Genomic DNA, 25,604 nt, shown 5'->3' with positions numbered 1-25,604 from the left:
GGGTAGTGGTGGCTGAACCCCCTAAAATGGCATGCAGCTCATCATAGAAGCGGCATGTTTTGGGCTCTGACCCGGAGCGGCCGTTCGCCTCTCTGGTTTTCTGGTAGGCTTGCCTCAGCTCCTTAAGTTTCACGCGGCACTGCTTCGGGTCCCTGTTCTGGCCTCTGTCCTTCATGCCCTGGGAGATCTTGACAAAGGTTTTGGCATTTCGAAAACTGGAACGGAGTTCTGATAGCACGGATTCCTCTCCCCATACAGCGATCAGATCCCGTACCTGCCGTTCAGTCCATGCTGGAGCTCTTTTGCGATTCTGGGACTCCATCATGGTCACTTCTGCTGATGAGCTCTGCATGGTCACCTGCAGCTTGCCACGCTGGCCAAACAGGAAATGAGATTAAAAAGTTCGCGGTTCTTTTCCTGTCTACCTGGCCAGTGCATCTGAGTTGAGAGTGCCGTCCAGAGCGGTCACAATGGAGCACTCTGAGATAGCTCCCGGAGGCCAATACCATCTAATTGTGTCCACAGTACCCCAAATTCGACCCGGCAAGGCTGATTTAAGCGCTAATCCCCTTGTAGGGGGTGGAGTAAGGAAATCGATTTTAAGAGCCCTTTAAGTCGAAATAAAGGGCTTCATCGTGTGGACGGGTGCAGGTTTACATCAATTTAACGCTGCTAAATTCAACCTAAAGTCCTAGTGTAGACCAAGGCTAAGGTGCCACAAGTCCTCCTTTTCTTTTTGCGGATTCAGACTAACATGGCTGCTACTTTGAAACTAATTCAGTAGTATTTCTAAGAAATTACTGAACGGAACAATGATCTTGTGGTTAAGGCGCTGGACTAAGACTTGGGAGATCTGGCTTCAAATCCTGGTTCTGCCACAGACTCTGTGTGACCCTGAGCAATCTCTGTGCATCAGTTCCCCACCTGCAAAGTGGTCTTAGGTCTTGTCTACACTGGCAATTAACAGTGCTGCAACTTTTTTGCTCAGGGGTGTGAAAAAACACCACCTGAGCGCAGCAAGTTGCAGCGCTGTAAAGCGCCAGTGTAAACAGTGCCCCAGTGCTGGGAGCTATGCCCCTCGTTGAGGTGGGGTTGTTTGTTTGTTTGTTTGTTTGTTTGTTTTTAGAGCTCTGGGCGAGCTCTCTTCGAGCGCTGCACCGTGACCACACAAGGCATGTTAAAGCGCTGCCAGTGTAGACTAGCCCTTAGAGACTCTCAGTGTTACTACTAATGATACACGAGATTGAAAAGCCTGAGCAGTGACCTTGTGATTCTGGACCAAATTCTCCAGTCCTTACTTGAAAAACAGTTTGGTTTTAGTCGAAGTTTTGCTCAAGTGAAAGCCTCAGAATTTAGCCTTTATTTTGTAGGAAACAGCAATTTTGGGGGGTAGGGACTGTATTTTAATAAGTCTCTTTAACAGTGGATTAACCAGATTTTACTGGTTACAGTCTCCTGAAAGAGAATGTATCGGATATTGAATTGATACTTCACTTACCATATAACTAATCCTGTAACTAACAGTATGCCCGTCTTTTTTTTTTTTTTTTTGTGATCACCTTTGTTTTTACAGGGTTTAACCTCAAACAGAAATAAAACTGTTACTTTATACAATGATGTGATGGTATGCAAAGTAGAAATAGGCAAGATCCCTGCACCAGTCAGGGATTGGTGGAACTTGACATTGGTTGAACTTGACATTGAGGGTCCTATAGGCACTTTATTTGGCTGTGTGAGATTTGTACAGAATGCACAAATGTGTGACTTGTAATGCACATATTTTGCTCAAGTTTTAAATTAACTCTCTGATAATTTAAACTCTGTTGTGAGCTAGTAACTTTGGCTTATTTCTTAACAGTGTATTAAACACCAGCTAATCTTACATTTGAGTTTTATCCTCATTTCTTTTTAATTTTATTTATTAGCAATCTAATACATTGTTAACAGAAGCATTTTTGTACTGCCAACATTACTGTTCCACAAATAATAGGTCTGGTGTACATAAAAGTTGTGAAGTATAAACTGGCCTTTGGAATTCCATAATGTTAGAGTGATGGCCATCTAATAAGATAGCAGTGTAACAGTTTCCCATCCTCAGTATTCAGAGAAAGTCCTCAGTCTGATGGGGATGATTCTTTCCCTGCAAACTCCAGGAAACTCCACCATATTTCTGGTTAATCCTTTTCTTTCTTCCCCGTAGAACTCTGACTTGATGGGTTAGCTTTTTTAATAATAGTATTTCCCATACTTTGTGGAACTAGTTAATTGATTTAGGGGAGTCATGTCTCTTCCACCTTGTGATTGTGATTCTTGCTGCAACTAACAAATGGGTAATCCGTTCCTTCTACCTCTTCTACAGTGCAGAATTTTCAGGAAAATTCAACAAAAACAACAGAGGATTATGTGACAGCTGGCAGCCCATTTCTTTAATGAAGTCCCCAACCGCTTTCCAAAATGTCCTAATTTTTGGACAAGTCCACCATATGTGAAAAAAATCTACTCATTTTGTTATACTCTCTCCAGCATTTACTCATCCCTGTACTATAGATGTGTTTAACTTTAAGGGAGTTTGGTTCCCTGGGTGGAAGATTTTAGCAGTTTGTCATCCTTTTATAATGTCCCCTGTGCAGCTTGAGTGTTCTTTCCTTACTGTTTTTTGTCCTCCTTTCTATTTGGCAAAGATTGATTATTTTTTCCTGTGTGCTTAATGGAGCAGAAGCCAGTGTTGCTGTGTTCTGTAAGCTGCCATGTTTGTGCATTAGCACTGCTGGTATCAGTGAGAGTGTTTGTAGTCCTGAGTATAGCTTATATGTGTGTAAACAGCTGCTTCAAGGCCAGTAGGCAGAGCTCCTTTTTGGTGTGTCATACAAAAATGCCAGTCATCATTTTCAGAAGTGTTTTGTGTGGAAATGTTTTGGTTATTGATTGGAAACTCTGTTAGGATAGAGTTTACCTCTGTGCAGAATCCATCGGAAGGTTTAGGCAACACTTTTGCCCCATGTACATTTAATACTAGGTAGGCACTGGGCTGGTCCCCTGCACCAGTGTAAAAATCATCCTTTAGGGCATACCCTCCAGATAGTGTTTTCAGTCAGACTATTACATGTTTTATTGGATTGAACTAAATCAAGCCCAAGAAGTAAACATATTTAACAGTGAAATGTACCTGGTGTGCTCCAGTTTAACAGACTAGATAATCTCAGCTTTCTTGCACTGTTAATGTCTAAGATTTAATAATACCACCTTGGACTTATTTCTGTAGCACTTTCCATCCCAGGATCTCAAAGGACTGCCTACTTCAATTAGTTTAGCCTCACAACTTCCTCATGAGGGACTGAGCTCTCCGGTCCCCGTCCCCCTCGCTTGAGCATAGAAGTTCATACTTCTCTCCTAACTATCTAGGTTCTTAAATTGGTGCCAGTTATCACAGTGGAACTGGAGTGCTCCTCCCTACACACCAAGAAGTAGCTCTTCAACACTTTATTAATATATCCCATTGTATTTAGGTTGCACATACTTATGCTGTAATACTTATTGCATAGATTTTCTGCAGTGCCTGGGGGACTCCCATAATTTGAGGCTCTGGCCCCATCCCCTTTCTCCAGACACAGATCCCTTAACCTGAGGAGGGTGGTGCCATGAAGCTGGCTGTTTTTCACCCCTTTTTCTGTGCAGATCCATTTGGAGGAGTGGGGTGTGATTGGTTCGGAAAACATGATTCTCTCCGTATACTATTTTGTGCCTTACTCTTCACTTTGATGTTTATGTCTAGCACTATTCTGCAAATGTAAAAAGAAGCAGCCAGTGGGAAAAGTTTGTGTCTCTTTGAGGTCACAAACTTGTGCTGAGGAGACAGTAGAGGGGAGAAACTGATAGCTGTCTAGTTAAAATTCTTCCATTATACAAACCTGGCAGTAGCAGATGTGATGGTATGCTGAACATCCTATAGGCTTGATTGCTGACTGTCTGACACCTGGGTAAAGGAGGTGTAAAATGCTGTCATTCTGACTTCGTAGCATTTCGCACCTGTTTTGCCCAGGTGTAAATAACTGCACAAGATGCCAGTCTGTCTCTTTTGTCACAGGTTTGTCACAGGCTCATTTCCACTAAACCTTCCTCCTTGCCTCTGTTACACTTCCTTCTCTTTCTTGCTGCTGCTATTTAGCTCTGGGATGACAAGTAGGAAAGACCACACAAAATGAAGCTGTATCTTATTGTCACTGGGAATGGATCATTTTATTTCTTTTTAATCTTTCCCAGTGGATTCTCCTCAGCTGCAAGTTTGTAAGCCTTCTATTGCAGGGACCTTTGCTGCAGAACTCAAAGTACAGTTCATGAGCTCTCTGCAGTCTGTTTCAAGGAGAAAACCTAAAGGCAATGTAAGTAGAAATATATATTGTGAAGGCAGATCAATCTTGCTGCTGTAGAACAAAAATAATAAATGGTAAGTTGGATAAATATAGTGCTAGAAAGGTACCTCCAGCACCCAAAATGTTTTTTATTTCAGTCCTTAGTGAGTGATCCGCTGACGATGGTGTGATTTAAAAAAAAAGAAATTAATTATGATTTAGAAATACTTAGTGTTGGGGGAAGAAGTTGGGCTATATGAGAGCCCAGTTGTTTTAAACTTGTTTTTCATTGTAGTAGGCCCTTTTTAAAAAAGACCCTAGGCCTTGAAGACCGTAAAACCCTTCAGTTGCAGTGCTTGGAAAGCATCTCTGGCCCTGAAAATATTCTGCATTGGGTAGATTGGGAACTGGGGGCGGGGGAGGAGGATATTCAAGACCACATGCTTTTTATTGGCAACCCTTTTATGGCTAGAGTAACGTGTACGGGGTGTGTGGCTTTTTATTTATTCGTATTAAATCCGGGAATAGAATTTTGGGGAAAAATCAGGTAGGGGATGCTTTTCTAAACTATACCAATTCAAGTGACCAAAATAACACTACTCCCTCTCCTTTGGCACATGAAGAATGAGAAAGTTGACAAAATAGATACTTAATGCTGGGCACATGAATTAAAGCCTCACTGAGATGGATGGGGGCAGTTGTCATTTCTTAGAGCTATTTTTACAGGTTCTCTTACATGAATATTTCTCCATTGGTTGTTACACTGTATTCACAAGTAGGTTTAAGCCGAGAGAACAAGATAGCAGCTTCAGAGAGGTGCTGATACACCATCACAACCACATATTGGGTCAATCCAATCCTCCTTAAATCTGTTTTTTGTCTTTCTCGCAGTTCAGAATTTGTGGGTGGCCTTGCAGAATAGCTTTCCATTCTGCAAACTTAACTGACTTCTATCCACTTTGATCACTTTGCTGAGGAGAGACCTTGGCAGTTCTCTTTGAATGGGACTAGATCAAAGTGCATGTAATGAACTGTTAATGCAAGTCAGCAGGGTCCATGCAAACAGTTAGCCTGTGGCAGGCTAGTATGGGGTAGATTCACACATCAGCTTGCTGTGAACTAATTGTTTGTATAGACTAGCCCTTTCTTCCTTGCTTTATTGGCCAGTGTTTAAAGGGACATAGTCAATATACTTAATTACTAATAATACCTAGCACACTACATCTTCAAAGTACTTTTCATATGCTAATTAATTCTCATCATCACCAACACTCCATAATGTTGGTAAGTATTTAGCTGAGGAAGTGAAAACAGGGAGCTTAGGTGATTTACCCTAAACCACTTAAAAAATCAATGTCAGAGACAAGTTTAACTAGGAGTCTGGTGGCACCTTAAAGACTAACAGATTTATATGCGCATAAGCTTTTGTGGATAAAAAACCCACTTCTTCAGATGCATGGAATGAAAATAGCCAAGATTAGTACTTGGGAATTTCTGGGTTTCAGCTCTGTGCTTGGCCTGCTAGATTTCAGATGTATAAAGCAAATGGAATTTGTGTATTTATAATTTCTTTATTAAATGATTATTAAATTTACTAGTATGTTTATAGTTAAGATCTAATTAATGCTCTGCTCTACAAAACTGAAAATAAGGTTATCAGGTGGCATGTTGCCACAATGACAACACCAACACTGGTCTGAGTATTGCATTGACAGGCATAGATCGTACTTTCAAAGCTGATCAGTTAAAATGAGGAACAGAGTAAATACTTTTTAAAAACCATTATCACGAGAGAGAATGGGGGGAAATGGCATTTCTACTACCTCTTCCTACTTTAAACCCACCACTTCACTGAAACACCTGCCATAGTAGCTACTTTATCACATCTTGCACCTCTGAACTTGGATCTTATACTGTCCACTTTGCCTTGATCTCTTAGAAAAGATTAAGTGGCAAAATGGGAAGGTTGCATCATGTAGTTTGCCCTCTATAATTAATTTAATTTAGGTAGACTTGTTCACATTGCTTCAGCCTCAACTTGTTCTTAAATTAACCTTTAAGATTATAGGTTACCGAGATTGGTCATGTAACAAGAAGTGGCTTCAGTAGGATCTAGAAAAATTTGAGAACTGGGTTGAACCATGTATTTTTACTATTAATTTTGAAGAATCATAGAATATCAGGGTTGGAAGGGACCTCAGGAGGTCATCTAGTCCAACCCCCTGCTCAAAGCAGGACTGATCCCCAATTAAATCATCCCAGCAAGGGCTTTGTCAAGCCTGACCTTAAAAGTTTCTAAGGAAGGAGATTCCACCACCTCCCTAGGTAACGCATTCCAGTGTTTCACCACCCTCCTAGTGAAAAAGTTTTTCCTAATATCCAACCTAAATCTCCCCCGCTGCAACTTGAGACCATTACTCCTTGTCCTGTCATCCGCTACCACTGAGAATAGTCTAGATTCATCCTCTTTGGAACCCCCTTTCAGGTAGTTGAAAGCAGCTATCAAATCTCCCCTCATTCTTCTCTTCTGTAGACTAAACAATCCCAGTTCCCTCAGCCTCTTCTCGTAAGTCATGTGTTCCAGTCCCCTAATCATTTTTGTTGCCCTCCTCTGGACTCTCTCTAATTTTTCCACATCCTTAGAATCATAGAATCGTAGAATATCAGGGTTGGAAGGGACCCCTGAAGGTCATCTAGTCCAACCCCCTGCTCGAAGCAGGACCAATTCCCAGTTAAATCATCCCAGCCAGGGCTTTGTCAAGCCTGACCTTAAAAACCTCTAAGGAAGGAGATTCTACCACCTCCCTAGGTAACGCATTCCAGTGTTTCACCACCCTCTTAGTGCAAAAGTTTTTCCTAATATCCAATCTAAACCTCCCCCACTGCAACTTGAGACCATTACTCCTCGTTCTGTCATCTGCTACCATTGAGAACAGTCTAGAGCCATCCTCTTTGGAACCCCCTTTCAGGTAGTTGAAAGCAGCTATCAAATCCCCCCTCATTCTTCTCTTCTGCAGGCTAAACAATCCCAGCTCCCTCAGCCTCTCCTCATAAGTCATGTGTTCTAGACCCCTAATCATTTTTGTTGCCCTTCGCTGGACTCTCTCCAATTTATCCACATCCTTCTTGTAGTGTGGGGCCCAAAACTGGACACAGTACTCCAGATGAGGCCTCACCAATGTTGAATAGAGGGGAACGATCACGTCCCTCGATCTGCTCGCTATGCCCCTACTTATACATCCCAAAATGCCATTGGCCTTCTTGGCAACAAGGGCACACTGCTGACTCATATCCAGCTTCTCGTCCACTGTCACCCCTAGGTCCTTTTCCGCGGAACTGCTGCCTAGCCATTCGGTCCCTAGTCTGTAGCTGTGCATTGGATTCTTCCATCCTAAGTGCAGGACCCTGCACTTATCCTTATTGAACCTCATCAGATTTCTTTTGGCCCAGTCCTCCAATTTGTCTAGGTCCTTCTGTATCCTATCCCTCCCCTCCAGCGTATCTACCACTCCTCCCAGTTTAGTATCATCCGCAAATTTGCTGAGAGTGCAATCCACACCATCCTCCAGATCATTTATGAAGATATTGAACAAAACCGGCCCCAGGACCGACCCTTGGGGCACTCCACTTGATACCGGCTGCCAACTAGACATGGAGCCATTGATCACTACCCGTTGAGCCCGACAATCTAGCCAGCTTTCTACCCACCTTATAGTGCATTCATCCAGCCCATACTTCCTTAACTTGCTGACAAGAATACTGTGGGAGACCGTGTCAAAAGCTTTGCTAAAGTCAAGAAACAATACATCCACTGCTTTCCCTTCATCCAGAGAGCCAGTTATCTCGTCATAGAAGGCAATTAGATTAGTCAGGCATGACTTGCCGTTGGTGAATCCATGTTGACTGTTCCTGATCACTTTCCTCTCCTCTAAGTGCTTCAGAATTGATTCCTTGAGGACCTGCTCCATGATTTTTCCAGGGACTGAGGTGAGGCTGACTGGCCTGTAGTTCCCAGGATCCTCCTCCTTCCCTTTTTTAAAGATTGGCACTACATTAGCCTTTTTCCAGTCATCCGGGACTTCCCCGGTTCGCCACGAGTTTTCAAAGATAATGGCCAATGGCTCTGCAATCACAGCCGCCAATTCCTTCAGCACTCTCGGATGCAACTCGTCCGGCCCCATGGACTTGTGCACGTCCAGCTTTTCTAAATAGTCCCTAACCACCTCTATCTCCACAGAGGGCTGGCCATCTCCTTCTTATAGTGTGGGGCCCAAAATTGGACACAGTACTCCAGATGAGGCCTCACCAATGCCAAATAGAGGGGAACGATTATGTCCCTCGATCTGCTGTTCAGCTGTGTATGTTAGATCAGTTGATGATGCTACCCAGGTTGACATTAGCTGAGGTTCCGACCCTCTTGTGTATTTGCAGGTATGGTAAAAGTTAGAGAAATTTAACAAATCCTCTGTCTGAAGACTTTGTACTTTCCATTGTTACATACAAGCCCTAAGATTATTAACGAACAGAGAATAGAGAAAAATATTGTTCTCTAGTTGTTTCCAGTTTATATTGTGTGTTTGGTAGCACTTTGGTCCAGATTTTTAAAGGTATTTAGGTGCCTATGATGCAGATAGGCACCTAATGGGATTTTCAACAGCGCCTACGTGCCTCTGAAATTAATGTGAGTTATGTGCCTTTGAAAATCTCCCTAGGCACCTATCTGTGTCTTTGGACTCATCTTCACTGCATTCGCAAAAAGAAAAGGAGTACTTGTGGCTTTTACCCCTAACCCGACTCTTGTCCCCCGCCACACTCAAACCAGCAGGCCTGTTTGGGGATGGGTTGAAGCTCCAGCTAGTAATCCAGAAGCCAAACTCATTGACCACTAATCTAATCACTCTGCTAAGTAAATCACTAGCTCTAGTATTTCACAGTGTGCTCACTCTCACTACTTGCTTACTCCAGCTCTTGCAGTGAAGAGAAGCCCTTTAGATGCCTAAATAACTTTAAAAATCTGGCCTTTTGTCTATAGTCAGTTTCACTGTTTTCCCCTTATAGTCGTTCATTAATAATTTTCCTATGTTTGTATGGGTCTTTCACACAGCAACGGTGAAGGGATAAAAACATTTTGGGAACCAAAAATCAAACATTGTAAAGCCACAGAAACTGGCAGTGGGGACTCGGGGGGGGGGGGGGGGTAATAACACCTGAAACTACTTTAAACTTAATTGTTTTAAAACGTTGACTACATTTCAAGTTGAGTGTCTCTTTAAGATCACTCTCCTGTAATGCGAGTTATATTTTGAATTACAGCTCTGTCATTAAAGTAAATGGAAAAACTAGCTTGGCTTGAATTTGGATTTGTATAGGACTTGGGTCAGTTTCTTCTTTCCGCTTGAAGTGGAAACCAGGCACAAAGCAATAGTGCGTTTCAGTGTGTTCCTCAGAGCAGTGCGAGGATACTTACTCTGTGTTTTCATGTAGTCTTGCAAAATGTTTCCCGTATCTGAAAGAAAGTGTTTTATTAAGTAATTTATAGGCTTGGGTAGGCTTTGAAAGCGAAAATGAATGTAATACTGAGTAATCTCTTTTGCAGAGTACGTATCTGAGGCGGTATCTTTATTAGGAAGTAATTTGAAAGCTTTGGCTCTCATTTCTGGGATGCCCTTGTACGATCATCTCTAACTAGATTTTGAAGTCGAAGTTGTATTGCACAAAACTTAAAGTGAAACTTGGCTTGTCCAGCATATCTTTATCCAAACTAGCTCTTAGCTAGTAATTATTATAGGAATGTTAGGAATGGAAAGTTGACAAAAGGTGAAGCTGATAATATGCAAACATGCCGGACTTATTGATCTAATATCCTGTACTGCATTACATGTGTTCCAAGATGCCCATGTAACACATTAAAGTATTATAAATAGTGACAAGCCTCTGTATAAACAGGGCATTAACAACCTAACACACAAATATTTTGCATGTGTCACTTGTGGAGCTGAAAGTGCTTTACAAAGAGGGGATAAGTGCCATTATTCACATCTGTGAGGTAGGGCAATGAGGCACAGACACAAGGCCACCGTTTTCAAGAGTGGCCACTAAATTTGGATGTCCAATTGGGATACTGCAGGTTTGCTTTTCAGAAGTGCTAAGCAGCTGCAGCTCCCATTGAAGACATTTGGAGTTGTGGGAAATCAGGCTCGAGGGGTCACAAGTTGAGCATCACAAGTGAGTCGCACAATAATGTAGAGCTGGGAATAGAAAAAAATTCTCCTGAAACTTTTTTCTAGTGCCCTGTCCATTGGTCCACATTGCCTCCCAGGGCAGTGACTGATCTAGTGCTTCTCCATTGCTTCAGCAATAGCATTTCTGCTGAGTAATAATAATTACACTTGTCTATTGGCAGCAAACTATCATTCATATTACATTAGGCAGGCAGTAAGTGCTTCCTTCCTGCCAAGATCCATACTCATTCTTTGAAGCATCTCGTATATGTCCCTCATAAGAGTTAGATATTCCAGCACCCATTAGGTAGGCATTTGAAATCAGGAAATGATGTAATTGTGAAGCATGACGTTTTGATTTTTCTCCAGTGCCACTAATCCATTTTTCAGATGATGGCAGTATATCCTCATACACTCCCAGATGAACTTCAGGGATTTGTATGTGTTGGAGGAGGGGGCAGGGGAGGTGGGCCTGGTTCCTTCAAATCGATCATTAGGAGAAAGTAGATTTTCTCTGAGGGGAGCTCTTTTAGGTGAGAAATACTATTTAATCTGTAGTAACCGTTTAAGGTTCTAGAAAGCACGTGACTTGCCCATCCAACACCTCTGTGCACTGTTTCTTTTTAAAAGGTGCTGTTGACTCTTTTGGCACAATTTGTTTTGAACCCTCCAAATGCTAGCTCACAATGGCCCTAAGACTACAAGTACCTTAACGGTGGCTGAGGTCAAGAGATGAGACTAACATGGTGCTGATCCAGGCTGAGAGTGTTTCCTTCCATGCTTCTTAAGTGCCAAACTCCTCTTCCTATTAGTGATCTCAGTCTCATGCAGTGCTGCCTTTCATTAACTCAGGGTCTAAGGAAATGGAAGCAGGATCTCCCTTTCCTTCTTGCCCACTGTTCCTGTTTGGAGAAAATAGTCTGCTGAGGAAGAGGAATGTGAAGGACTTATTCTCTCCAAAAATGTAGAGATCAGGCTGTTCAGGAGACATAACTTATCCTCTCTAATCGGCTAAGTTTCCAACACACTTAATTTGAAAGATTTCATTCCCGAAATATTGGAGGAAGAACCTTTCTAGGAACTGATCTGCTTGGAGATTCTCTGGTTAAATAATGGCCTCCCGAGATAGAAAACCGCAGTCCTTAGTAATTTCTCAGATGCTTTATGCTCTTAACAAAGAGTCATGGACTTTTTTTGGGGTGTGGGAGGGGCACTTTTGAACCAATCTCCTTCTGCAAAGATCCAGCTGAGTGAAAAACAGCTTATACCCTTAACCAACGAACATCCTTCACTTTTAAAGCACAAACTGGCAGTCAGAAAATTTGTGAAAACTCAGGAAATAGAACCTCTCTTTTTCAGCTGTGGGAGAAGTACTTCTCTGTGCATAACTTCTCCATCTATAATACCTACAACAGGGGGATAATATTGTGAAGTTTAACATTCATGGAATACTTTGAGGAGGTCTGATGGCCAGTACTATAAAACATGCAAAATATCATAATAATAAACTGATTTTTGGGACCATCATTTCTAGGAATAACAAGGCCAAAATAGTAGGTGATAAATTACGTCTTTGATCATTTTGGTTACCTTTTAGACCCTTAGCGGAAACAGACAGTAGGATGATTATTTTATTTAAAAAGAAAAGGAGTACTTGTGGCACCTTAGAGAGTTAGTCTCTAAGGTGCCACAAGTACTCCTTTTCTTTTTGCGAATTCAGACTAACACGGCTGATACTCTGAAACCTATTTTATGTAAGCATTTTGTTTTTTTTAAGAAGGTTATGTTCTGTAAAGCAGCAGTGTTGATCTTCAAAACGAAAAGGAGTTCTTGTGGCACCTTAGAGACTAACCAATTTATTTGAGCATGAGCTTTCGTGAGCTACAGCTCACTTCATCAGATGTATACCGTGGAAACTGCAGCAGACTTTATATACACACAGAGAATATGAAACAATACCTCCTCCCACCCCACTGTCCTGCTGGTAATAGCTTATCTAAAGTGATCAACAGGTGGGCCATTTCCAGCACAAATCCAGGTTTTCTCACCCTCCACCCCCCCACACAAATTCACTCTCCTGCTGGTGCTAGCCCATCCAAAGTGACAACTCTTTACATAATCAAGTCGGGCTATTTCCTGCATATTTCCTTGATTATGTAAAGAGTTGTCACTTTGGATGGGCTAGCACCAGCAGGAGAGTGAATTTGTGTGGGGGGGTGGAGGGTGAGAAAACCTGGATTTGTGCTGGAAATGGCCCACCTGTTGATCACTTTAGATAAGCTATTACCAGCAGGACAGTGGGGTGGGAGGAGGTATTGTTTCATATTCTCTGTGTGTATATAAAGTCTGCTGCAGTTTCCACGGTATACATCTGATGAAGTGAGCTGTAGCTCACGAAAGCTCATGCTCAAATAAATTGGTTAGTCTCTAAGGTGCCACAAGAACTCCTTTTCTTTTTGCGAATACAGACTAACACGGCTGTTCCTCTGAAACCGATCTTCAAAACGTAACTGTTACATATTAGCCAGTATACTCTTTTCTTTCTCAGAAACCAAGAATCCACCCACCCATCATAAAAAATCCAAAGGATCTGTCTGATACAATAAGGCTTTTTGGCCAGCTGCCTTGATTTACTTACATAGTGTCCAACCTTTCAGAAAATACAGTAGGCTGTCTATTTTCACAGTCTTCCAAGAACAATATGGAGTCCAAATTGCATATAGTTAGCGAGAGCTTGAAATGTGTCCCTGTGTATTGTTTTGGCTCCTGGTTATATGGCCTAAGCCTGCTCTGCTAGTGGATTTCCTGTTTCTCATTCTCAAAGGTGAACAGCTGCCAGATGGAAATTAAAATTAAGGTAGGCCCAGTCTTCTATACAGAATCCCTCACTAACTGGGCTTTTGGAAAGAGGGAGGGTGCACAACATTCAACTGAGAAACAAACCACAGTTGATCTCCCGAAAATTATTCCTTCCCAGCCCATGTTCGCACCTGGTGAAATCCTCTTGCTTTTTTCTACTTCACTGACCATATCTTACAATATAATATAGAAAATACTACATATCTCACTGCAACCCATGGCATTTGGGATGTCTCCGAATAATGCAATCTGGGATACTGTCACCGGGTGTACAGGGAACACCAGTGGAAATTCATTGTCAGGTGGGGGAGGTTAGTGAAGGAAACCATTGAAAGTGATTTTTGACCTGAACCTCTGTCCCCCAGCCCGCTTAGTGGGAGTATTCAACACAGAAACCTGTGCACACAACAACTTTAATGTTTGCACAGCAGCCTGCCTCTTAAAGTGCTGCTAAATTGTTGTCAGCACAGGCTCTTGGTCTGTTAGAGTATAAACTAGACTTTGTATCCTCTAAAAAGTTTTCCTTATGGGGGTAGAAGAAAGGTTTGCAAATTTTAGCAAGTCAGCTTGACCTACTTATTTATCCTATCCAGAATTCACAGGTTTCTGAGGCAAGTGCTTCACATTTTCCACTTGCAAAGGCTCCTTGTATGGTATTTTAAAAACAGGTTCAATATTTAAGCTAGCAGACATTCTCGTAGTGTGTATTTCTACCAAGATTGCTCACCATGGCTTTGCTGAAGTGAATTCTCTCTACTGAGAACCTGGTGAGATTTTCAAAGGTGCTGAGCATTGACCAAAATCTGTTCCCATTAAATTTCTCTCCCATTGGCTTTCAATGGAAACAGAGTTAGGTCAGTGTTGAGTGTTTAGGAAAATCCTACTCCCTTCCTCCAAGCAATTAACGTTTAGATCTGGGGCCTGCTAGCGTGAATGGTGCAGCTGAGCTCAGATGTTGAGGGAGTGCGTGGGGGAGAGGGGGCCAGGACTCCCACCGTATTATGCTGTGCTGCCCTTGCCAGACTTTGCATTGCATGTAATATGTGTAATTGGCGTATTGTCTCACGTTCAGCTTGGGTTAGAACGAAAAGGACTTGGGAGGCAAAGCCAAACAATTTTGTTTGATAAGAACTAAGAGTATCATGACTTGGGCTCCTAGGCACTACGGTAATATAAAAAATGATGATACTAAAAGTGAAGAAAAAGAGGTCATAGGCAGGTGATGTGCAGCTCCTGTGAGTTCATTCCTAATTCAGCCTAATAAATGTGTTTTGACAGCCCATTTCACAGCAGTGAAAGTGGAACCCCATTGCAGAAGATTTGGTCTTGCGATAATAGTAAATCAAGATTTCAAAGTAGCTGGGCCTTAGAGTGAATGTAGTGCCGGGGAATTGTGCCAGATTGACAGCTCTGGAGACTGAAGTTGTTTAGCCATAGACAGATGCAGAATAGGCTATGGTAGTTCTAGATTTGCTGCTCTATCCCAATGGGACTGAGAGGAGGGAGAAGTGAGGTAGTCTACCAGTAACAGTCACTGGCCATACCCACATTCCCAGTGTTCCTCATTGTGTTTCATTTCCAGCCCATATTCTCCACTACCACAGCCCCCTGGACTGCTAGTAAACCTTCTGGGAAGGAAGGAGGGTGATGGTGGATCTTTCCTCCTCCCTTATAGGCAAAGGTGCCCAGGTATCACCTACTCAGAATTCCACGTGAGGGGGAACCTGGTGACTCTCACCTCTTGCTCTGCACAAACCTTGGAAGCGTGAGCAAGGAGCTTCTTGCCTTCACAGCTGGTGTGAGGGAGTATTGTGAGCCTTGCTCTTGCATATGTACAGCTCAGAGACTGGGGAAGAAGTGCCAGCATGATGTAATGTTGTATAGTGATCCACACTGAGACCACACCCTCTTTAGAAGAAGATTAGTCTGTTGATGACAAGGTAGTTCAGTCTCCTGCCATTCATGCTGTGCTTCTGTGATGAAGGTTCTTTCTCCCCTAGTAGTAGGACTGAGATGAGCAACTCATTTAGGAACATAGGGCTGGAAGGGACCTCCTGGGTTACTGAGTCCAGTCCCCTACTATCACAAGCAGTCCATCATAAAATCAACTTCATAAATATATCAAGATCCGTCTTAAAACTACTTAAGTTGTTTGCTTCCACTACTCCTATGTGAAGGCTGTTCCAGAACTTCACTCCTCTGATAGCTAGAAGCCTTCTAATTTTCAGCCTAAATTTATTCATGGCCAGTTTATTTTAAGCCACTGGAATGGTAGTTACTTTTGATCACTACAGTTCTGGGCCTTGTTCCGCCAGTGACCTGGAAAGGAAAGGCTATATGTACCACTGCCGTGACCACTGAACAACAAACCCTTTTCAATCATTTATTAGAACAAAGACACATCCCACTGTATTCTGCTGACTGTAAATGAGATGTGTAGCTCATGTCTGGGCATCTGTTTATGGAGCTTGTTTTCCCTCTAATGGACAGTGGAACAAATACTAAGAACATGTTTCATTAAAGGACAGTTTTGGTGAAATCCAGCCTGTTCTTGTTTCTGCCCTAATATTTTTTGCTAGATTTGTTTTTTGGGTAGCACATGACTTCCTATTTGTGTTGTGTAAGCCATGGGGAATTCCCACAATGTCTAATGCTTTTGATATACTTTGAGGAACTGGTTTCAGAGTGATAGCCATGTTAGTCTGTACCAGCAAAAACAACGAGGAGTCAGTGGGTTTTAGCCCATGAAACCTTATGCCCAAATCAATTTGTTAGACTTTAAGGTGCCACAAGGACTCCTCGTTGTTTTTGAGGAGCTGATAACTTATGCTGTGATTTCACAATTCTCTGCTCAGTGCTGAGTGTTTAAAGTTTGCTTCAGGATCTAGCTTCTCTCTCTTGAACTCTATTTTTGGGGCCTCTTCAGTGTTAACACCCACTAAATAATTATTAAAACATTAAAGGCCTGATTTCGCCATCCTAACACATGTTGAGTAGCACTTTACTCCATGATGAGCTCTGTTGATTTCACTGGGGCCACTCACAGAATAAGGCACTTCTCTATGTGAGCAAGGGTTTCAAATGGGACTATGTTAATGTAAACATGGGTACCTTTTAGAGTGTGCCAGCAGGGCTACGTGCAATGCAGAGTGCAATGACAAATCACCTTCTGAAGTGCCTTTAATTTCTCTCTGCATTTGTTTCCTATCTCATCTTTTGTCTGTCTTGTCTATTTAGATAAACTCTTCTATGAAGAGATTCTCTTACTGTGTATTTGTATGCTGTCTAGCACAATGTGGACATATAGGTGTTATTGAAGTACAAATAACGGTACCACAACTCAGAATCCTACATTCTGAGGATTAAAAAAAAAAAAAAAGTCTGAAATCTCAAAAAATTAAAAACAGGAATCCACTTCTGTAAGAATTGCATTTAAAACTTTATATTCTCTCCTTCCCCCTCCCCTGTATTCCCTGAACAACCACAATTAGGATTGCTTTGATTTGAGTCTTTATGAATCATATCTACCTAAGTTGCTTTTTTTTCATTCCTCATCCTATCAGTCCACCATTCAGGGAGGCAAAAAAAGCCATGAAGTTTCTCTTCCAGAATCTTAGCTGACAGACCCATCTCTCCAAGAGTTGTCAGTTTCATAAACAATTTAAACTGAAAATGCCAGGAAAGGATCCCTTTAGTATATGTCAGTTGCTTTCAGGTTTAACAACCAACAAACTTCTAAGGAAGCCCAGGAACCACGTTAAAAACCCAAATGCCAAATCAAAGTCTTGAGAGAATTGGAGATAAAAAATGTTTGTGATCCTAAACTAAACATAGCCCAGCCTGTCAAATACCCAAGGAATCTCCTTATTGTGAGCATTACCCAGACCAATGTGTTTCCAACTAAAGAAAGCTGTGCATTGTAAAATAAAATGGCATTTTGACTGGATGGTAGAGAGATGGGAATTTGAAAAGTTCTAATAAGATGATTTTTTTCCTTTCATGGGATATGTTTAAAGCTGCAGTAACTCTGGTTTGTTAAACTGACAGATTCCACACTTAAAGAGATAGGTCTTAATAGTAGCATCCTGGTAATATTTAAATTACCAGGTATTGGTGCTTAGATAGTGGTGCACCGTGATAGATGCCTTACAAATACCAAAAATAGAGATTGAACTGGATAAATCTACAACTGCTGCACCTTCCCTTGCTTTTCTTTTTTCCCCCATTGCCTGGCACGGTTCAGTGGCTTGCCAGTGTGTTTAGTCAATGAAAGTTAATAGCAACATGTGTTATTTTCTAGTGCCAATTATTAGATCAGCAGATGCTCTGGGGAGTATTTATTAGTGCTGTCACATTAGTAATCCCAAGGTGTAATTATACTTGCAGATTTCTCATGCTTTAGTGGTGTTGACAAGGTGGTCCAGGTGTTTAGATTGGGGAGGAGGAAGAGATTAGGTATTTTGCACTGTCACCCTCTATTCAGTTGTGATTAAGAATGAGATGTTATTTAACACTCAAGTATTTTAGTGGACTTTAATTGAAATGGAACTGAAAATGAAGACAGGTAAATATGTATTCTGCTGTTTATCTAAGTCCCCTCTTCCTGTTGTAAATATTTGACATGACCCTTCACCCAGTAGGGTTTTTAGCTGTTTTTTAAAGTGTTTCTTTAATTGCTCTCTACTTAGAGATCATTAAAATGTTAGGTAATCACATCCTGAATTCCATGTTGAATAGGACTGCTTGTAAATAGGCTGCAACCCTAATTATTTCTCTTGGAAAGAGTTCAGGTGAGTATGCCTCAGACTTAACTAGCCATGGTGAATGGGAACTGAGTAATAATTCTCCAGTTCGAGAACTAGGGTCAGCTTGGTTTAGGAGCATTCCCTCTGAGCTACTGTCTGAGGTTTAAACATAGGCTTTACTAATGCAACATAAATATTATGTAACAAGTTAATGAGTAACTAACTTGAGTGAATGATTATATCAGACTGTCTCTAAGTGGTTGAGACTGTTGCTTCAAACCAGTTGGGATTAGGAAAGGTCAGATGTTGTGGATAGAGCCTTATGTGTATTATTATGGTTTTATCATATGGCACTTGATTTTAAATTCAGTAAAGAATAAAAATATTACTAAGGTCACATATTAATGTCCTTAGTTTTCTCTGGAAGAAAATTCTAATTCATTTGAAGCATCTAGCATCTCTCATTACCTGATTAGTTGATCACCAGTGGACAGCTGAAATATTCTTGTTCTCACAGAAATAAAATATTTAATAAGTTCTGAAATATATTTTTAAATACTTTGATAGATACCAAAAGCATCATTTTAAATATTAACTCTCAAAATCTCTTTGGTTTGTAAGTCCGTAGAAGGGCATATGATTGCTATGAAGAGAAAATGTCTTTTTGTTTCTCTTGGACATAAATTAAGTGTCTTATTTAAACATAATTACAATGAAGTGCCAAACTATGTATGGCCCAGAGCAAAAATGGAGATACTGTGGCATCCTTGAAAAACTCCATATTTATTTTTTTAAAACATGTTTGGAATAAATAGATGCTTATGGAAGTCCTGAACTAATAGTATTAACTAGGACACGGCATGACATACATTTAAATAAGATTTCCTGCTCTGTCAGTACACCTCCATCGTGACATGCAGAGCCTTCTGGTCAGAGACTGTGCTTGTTTCTGTGGTGGTTTATTTGTGACGTGGATAAGCTCCTACTAGAGAGAAGGAAGAGAATGCTGTTCGCTTTCATTTGCGATCTAAGCAGAATTTGTAGTCTCTTTAAAAAATGAAAGACGATTGCACTATTAAACCACTGACCCTGAACTTCTCTCCTGCTAGTGAAGGAAGAGTTGATCAGGTTGCGTGCTGTATCCTCTTGTTAAACTCAGCCATTTTAACAGGTTTCAGAGGAACAGCCGTGTTAGTCTGTATTCGCAAAAAGAAAAGGAGTACTTGTGGCACCTTAGAGACTAACCAATTTATTTGAGCATGAGCTTTCGTGAGCTACAGCTCACTTCATCAGATGTTTACCGTGGAAACTGCCATTTTAGTAAACTTAAAATGTTTCTATGCATTGATCCAGCAACTTCATGCACAATATTTTCATCCATGTGTTCAAACGTGAACTCTAAAGCTCATTGTTTTGACCTTTTTTTTTTTAAACCTGTCTGGTAGTGATACCTTAAGTTATTGAAACACAACTAATAAAAAACCCACAACAAATTCACTTTTTGCAATTCATATGACGATCTTACATTTTTCATTCAGCATGGACACTGAAAATGGACTAGTTAGTTTCACTTTCAGGCTTTCATGCACGAGCACAATGCTGTAATGTTTGGGTTGGAAAAAAGTGCAGGGGAATGTTTGTATTTAAATAAACTATTTTCATTAGAATAAAAAAAGGGAAAATTTCTAATGACAAATTGTAAAAATCTTGTTTTTAATCAAACATAAAAGTTAGTCCTAAATTGATCTGACGGTCTCCACTTAATAGTTCAAAATGTCTAATGAAGTCAATGAAAAAAAATTTTGTGTGTAAAAAGACTAAAAAGATGTTCACCTGTACTTTGTCTATGCTTATGAACCAATTTGATGAACACAGATACAATGTGATTTCCTCATCCACATCCCCTGGGTTTTCTTTAGTTTTTAATAACTTTTCCTGTTTAAGTAAATACAGTATTTTGATATGGCTTGAAGTATTGCTTGGGTTAAATTAATCAGAGGGGGTTTGATCTGGGGAAATCCTCTAGAGATCAGATGGTGTAATTCTTACAACACTTGGCTAGGAAGCAAACAGTGTCTTTTTGCTTAATTAGATTCAAGGAAGGTGCATGCAGCCATACAAATGTTCCTAGACAAGAGGAGAGAGGATTAAAGTGCATAAAGAAAATACACGAGTCAAGATTGCAGATTGTGAGGAATTCTTCAAAAGAAAAGAAAAACTGTAGCAACACTTGCTCCATGCGGAATATGTTAAACATATGAGATTAGATTAAATCAAAGCAAGACAAACCATAATAATACGGAGGTAAACCTCCTTTACTGTCCCCAAAATAAAATAATTTAATATCCAAAGGCTTTAAACAAAGGTAACAAAAGTTGCAGTGGAAAAGGCAAGTAGCAAGAGGAGAGCAAATATAAAATCAAAAGTAAAATAAAGGAAATGCATTTAAACAAGCAAAACTTGTCGACGCAGTTCAGAGTGTAGGTTAAGGAAAACAAGAGTCATAAAAGAAAAGTGAGGACAGCGGGAAAAAGAAGAAACAGTGACACAATAAGGGGAAAAAACTAAAAATAGAAGCCTTAAAAATTTGGGTGAGTAAGAGGGGAATGGAAGTCTTGCTAATGCGATGGAGGCCCCAGTGGAGCTGATGAATAATGGGTCACTTGTGCAGATTAGACTGTAACCTGAAATTGATATATACTGTTTCTAAAGAGTTTAAAATTAGCTAAATTAAAATTACATTCTTATCCTTCTTGTATCTTTTATTTCATGCAAAGGTGACAAAAGTTGAGAGGAACCCAGTTAGAAGACAAAGTAACCTTTAGCATGTACATGAATATACTGTGGTGTCCATCTGTGAACAGGACATGAGGTAACCTTGTATTTCTCTAAGTATCCATTTTACTGGCCATTCACAAATATACAAAGGGAGAGAGAGAGATTAAAACAGAACAGTACTGGAGAAAAAAAAATACCTGCCCTCATCTTTCAAACAAAGAATCAGCTGCTGGAGTCCCAGCAATGCTCCTTCTTGGGCTGCTGTTGTAGTCCCAATAAGTAGGAGGAAAAGATGCCTGTATCTCCACTGGGTTGTCTTTGATGCTTAGGTCCCAGCATGCAATGCTGCTGCTTGACTCAACCATCAGACTAACCAGTGGAAATATGTATGTCCTGTCCTCTAGTTATTGGGAGTGCTGCAGCAGATCAAGACAGAACATTGGTACATAGTTTCTCCAGATTGCACCTTCATATGAAAAATGAAGATGGCAGCAGGACACATTAAAGCACCCTGGGCTGCACTTTGGGATGTCCCTGTCCTCATGCTAATTAGCAGTCTTTTCCTGTCCCTGCTCAGTAGTCACTGTTGGCAAAATGGCATTATGTTCAGCTCCTGAGTCCTTTGTTTCCATTCAGAAAATGAGCTTGGTGACTGCAGAAGACCCCTGTGGTCAAGTAATTTTTTAACATGCTGTATGTGGTCCTGCTTCAGTGTGGGGGCTGGGCTCTTGAGGTCCCTTCCAGCCCTCCGTTTCTATCATACATAGCCTTATATAAAGGATTTGGTTTCCCTTTCTTCCATTTCCCTCTTCTCTCCAGTTAAATCCACTGATTGAACTTCAGGAAATGCAAAGAATAGCATGGCCCAGCTCACTCCTTCTCTGACAGAAAATGCAAGAGCAACTCTCTAAACATCCACTTGCTTGCAAGTCATGTTTACTCTTGAATATTGATGCCCTGTTTACACTTCAATGTCAGGAACAACAACAGGCAGCTCAGACCAGTGCATCACCAGTACACTGATTTTGATAGAAGATGTTAATCTATTGGAGTGCAGTGTCTGTCCATCTGTCTTTCTATGGTCCACAGATCCTTTTACGCTGGGTCTGCAACCTATACTCAACTGAAGGAGGTAAAAGCTGTTCTCAGAGGAGTGCTCCACATAATTGAAAACTATAGTGTGCCTTTGCTTTTTTTCTTGCACCTTTTGGACTTCACATCTCAGCTGCTGCTTGCTCTTCTTTCTTTGGATTTGGATTTAGCATTGCCTGTTAACCTCATTGAAAGCTTTTAACCTAAGCTGCGAGTGGCACATGTTTTCACAGGAATATTTTTATCCTTACAAGCTGAATCTCATTCTCACCAATAAGTGAATGGGGACATGAAACTGCAGTCTCTGCAGAATATTGTCTAATATCACTGGTTCTCATAGTTGAAAGGCTTTTTAAAAATTTAAAAGCAGCTTGATTATTTTTAATTCCTTTACTGGTTGATAGGGTACTAGATATTTACCCTGTCATGTCATATGATCATCAGTTATCCAGCATTTAGAGATATTGATTATAGAGTAAAGTGAGCAATTTGTTGCATAATTATCCACTGTAATTTTAGTTTTTGCATGAATAAACTGTTTAATTAGAACACAAACTTTTAATATTTCAGGATGTACCAACAGAAATATAATTGATTATATGTCTTGCCTGTGTAGGAATCCTGCAGTTATTCTGTAAGGACACCTAACTACATTTAATCAAACATTGGCTAAAGCCAGCTGTTCAGAACATAGTTTTGGCACAAAGTAAGTAACAATTTAACAATTACTGAGTGCTGCTGAAAATAGTCTTGCAGTAGAGTGGGCTGTCTGCTGTGCATTTCAGTGGCACACAAGACCCCTCGCCAGGCTGTTTTTTTATTAAAGAAAATGTTGCTTAACAAAATAATGTAAACAAAATGATGCATCTGTTTAAACAGTTTTAGTTTCTGTAGGTCTTCGAGCCTGTGTTTAATGAATTAATCAGCCAGTTTTGTGTGTGTGTTGCGGTATGCGAGCTTTCAATGGGAGAAGGGTGCGTTGATGAGTAATGAAAGTTTTGTTTCCAGTACCGTGCATAGCATGCTATAACAGCATGCAGCAAATAGTCTTCTCCCACGCACCCCAGTTTGCAATGTTAGGGGTACCCTTGAAAACCCTTTCACCACCTCTTTTTTTCCCCCCTGACCCGCCCATTCCCACCCTATCTGTACTGCAGCCAGAAGGAACAGTTTGACTTTTACTACACGCTATTTTTTCCAGAAAGCTGAGTTTACATTTTAAAGTTTTTGCTTATCAAGTGCAATTTTGACAACTTCCTCGTACTGGAGCGGTTTCAGAACTGCATGGGGGGAAGAAATGTGAGGCTTCTCTTAGACTTCCCACACGCCCACTCCCCCTTCTTTGTCTTGGGACCAGATTCCATTGACCTCAAAGGGAATGTCACACATCATAGGGAAATGGAGAGGGAATTGAACCTTGGGAAGCAAAACCCATTAATGTTGTCATCTTGTTCTGGCTGAGGGTGGCTGCCTCGGACTTTGCATTATTCCTAGATCAGTTGTTGCAAAAGTTGTTGTGTTTTTTCCCCTCCACTACCAGAAAAAGGGAGGGAAGCTGCCTCATAAAATGTTCCTTGCAGTGTCTACTGGCGGGTCAAAATAAATCCTTCAGATTCCAATCAGTTTGTCACCTATATGTTTTTAGAACCTAAATATGGCAGGTTGCAGAATGTCAGCTTTTTGGCAGCCTTGGAAAGCTGTCAATCAGATATTAAATTGGGCATAGACGTATTCTCCGTCCTCAGAAGTGAAATCTCATTCTAAAAGCATGCACTGAAGTGCTGTCAATAGCTGCACAATCTTTTTAGCTTCCACGCTGTAGTCTTAATCATACACGTCTTAATTGCAAAACCATTGGGTTTTGTATCTAAAAAAAATTGGAATAAAAATGCTACCATGGAACCGTGACATCTTGGGTCATTGATGCGGTTGTAGCAAATTCAATCACCGACCAGCAAGTTATGAGTTAAAGAGACTGAAGGTGTGACTAGTTCTTACACTCATGGTCAAAGATATGGGTGCCCAAATGCAATAATTCCCAAGGACATACTGGTAACTTGGAAAGTGTCCAAAGGCTGCTTTTAATGTGTATATAAACTTACATAATCTTGGAAGGGAAGCAAACACACAAGCATGTTTACTTGAACTCATTTTTCCCAGTTTGGAGGAATATAAATTGCTTCCTAATTGAATTCCCTAGAAATGATCTCCAGCTCCATAAGATTAAATTGCTTGTTTTTGTCTTCAAGTGTGTCACTGCACCCTAGCTGCTTATCCCTTTTGCCTCTTTCCTTCTCTCACCCCAATGCTGCTGGCCATGATCCCCTCCCTACCTGCCCTCTATTTGTGCACTTCCCCCACAAGCATCTGTCTCTTTTTCATGTTTCCTCCCACACATGGAACACCCTCTCAACTGTTCCAATCTGCCAAGCCGTCACCCTCTTATTTAGATCCCTACATGCCCACAAGAAGTGAATTTATAATTTATTTTGTAATTAAAATTGAGCCATCAAGGAGTACACGTGCTCTAAACTGATCAGTGGCACAATCGTATTACTGTTCCCTACCCTCCCTATTTTTTGTCACCTTCACATGTTATGTTGTCATAAATGTTAGGTCTCAGTTCTGCAATCAGATCTGTCTGCACAGACCACTGCATCTCTGTTGGTGTCCTGTTGATTTCAGTGGGGTTCCACAGGGGTTCAGGAGCTCACCTACACAGATCCAGCAGCAGGCTCCTAGGGTAGGGACATAATAAGACAATGTATTCTGTAAAGCACATGTTGTGAATTTGGGCACTATATAAAGTATCCAATAATAAAATGAGAGCCTACAATCTTTTAACTTAGTTCTCACTTTACATTCGTAAGCAGAGGGTGATTGCAGGCATCATTTTATAATTAATCAACACTTAGACAGTGGCCACCATCAACATTTTTATAATTTTGCCTAACATTACCATACTTGCTTTATTTCCTTTACATAGTACAGAGAATACCATGGTAAGATCAGTGACTTACAAATAGAAACAGGAAAGATTTTATGGTAACCCCTGTATGTGCTTTACATTTTCAAAATGCTATACAATATTAATTAGTCAATCCTCACAGCTGTGAGGTAGGTAGATGATCTTGTTCCCACTTTACGGATGGGCAAGTTCCGACAAATAGGTTAACAAGTAATTCTAGTTTGAAGCACATACTTTGGTGACACCTTACCTACATACATCTTGTGTCATGACTGTTTGTGATGCTGCACAAGCAGGAAAAATCCCAGCTTGACTTTCAGATCCCAGAGTGAAGTTTCAGGGCTGGCAGTCAGAAAAAGGCACATAGCTTGTAAACTGAGTAAATCTCATATGTAGGTAGTGAGAAAAACTACTCTGGAGCCCAGGCCATGGTTAGTCACTTCTCAGAGCAGAGTCAGATTTTAAGATTATTTCCTAAGGGCCAACAGTGAGTCAGTTGTAAAGGCAAGGTTAGAACTTGGGAGTTCCTGATTTCATGCTCCAGTCACTAAACCATGCGCCCTCGCTACCTGTTAGAACTGTGTAGAATAGC

The 25,604-nt window shown here is 40.9% G+C and overlaps 1 protein-coding gene across 10 annotated transcripts in view; it reads left to right on the top strand.

Moving 5' to 3' along the window:
• Positions 1–25,604, top strand: part of NCOA1 (nuclear receptor coactivator 1) — a 361,163-nt gene that overhangs the window by 116,094 nt on the left and 219,465 nt on the right. Inside the window, exon 3 of one of the 10 annotated variants that reach the window (XM_075126307.1) lies at positions 20,952–21,046. The exons of the other annotated variants lie outside the window; for them this stretch is intronic. The gene's annotated coding sequence lies outside the window, so the exon portion shown is untranslated. The remainder of the gene's footprint in view (positions 1–20,951; positions 21,047–25,604) is intronic. 10 annotated transcript variants of the gene reach the window in all.

This window comes from Caretta caretta, chromosome 3 (genome assembly GCF_965140235.1).
Source record: "Caretta caretta isolate rCarCar2 chromosome 3, rCarCar1.hap1, whole genome shotgun sequence".
Taxonomy (NCBI): Eukaryota; Metazoa; Chordata; order Testudines; family Cheloniidae; genus Caretta; species Caretta caretta.
The sequence above is the reverse complement of the archived record's forward strand: the minus strand, read 5'-3'. Positions and strand labels throughout refer to the sequence as shown.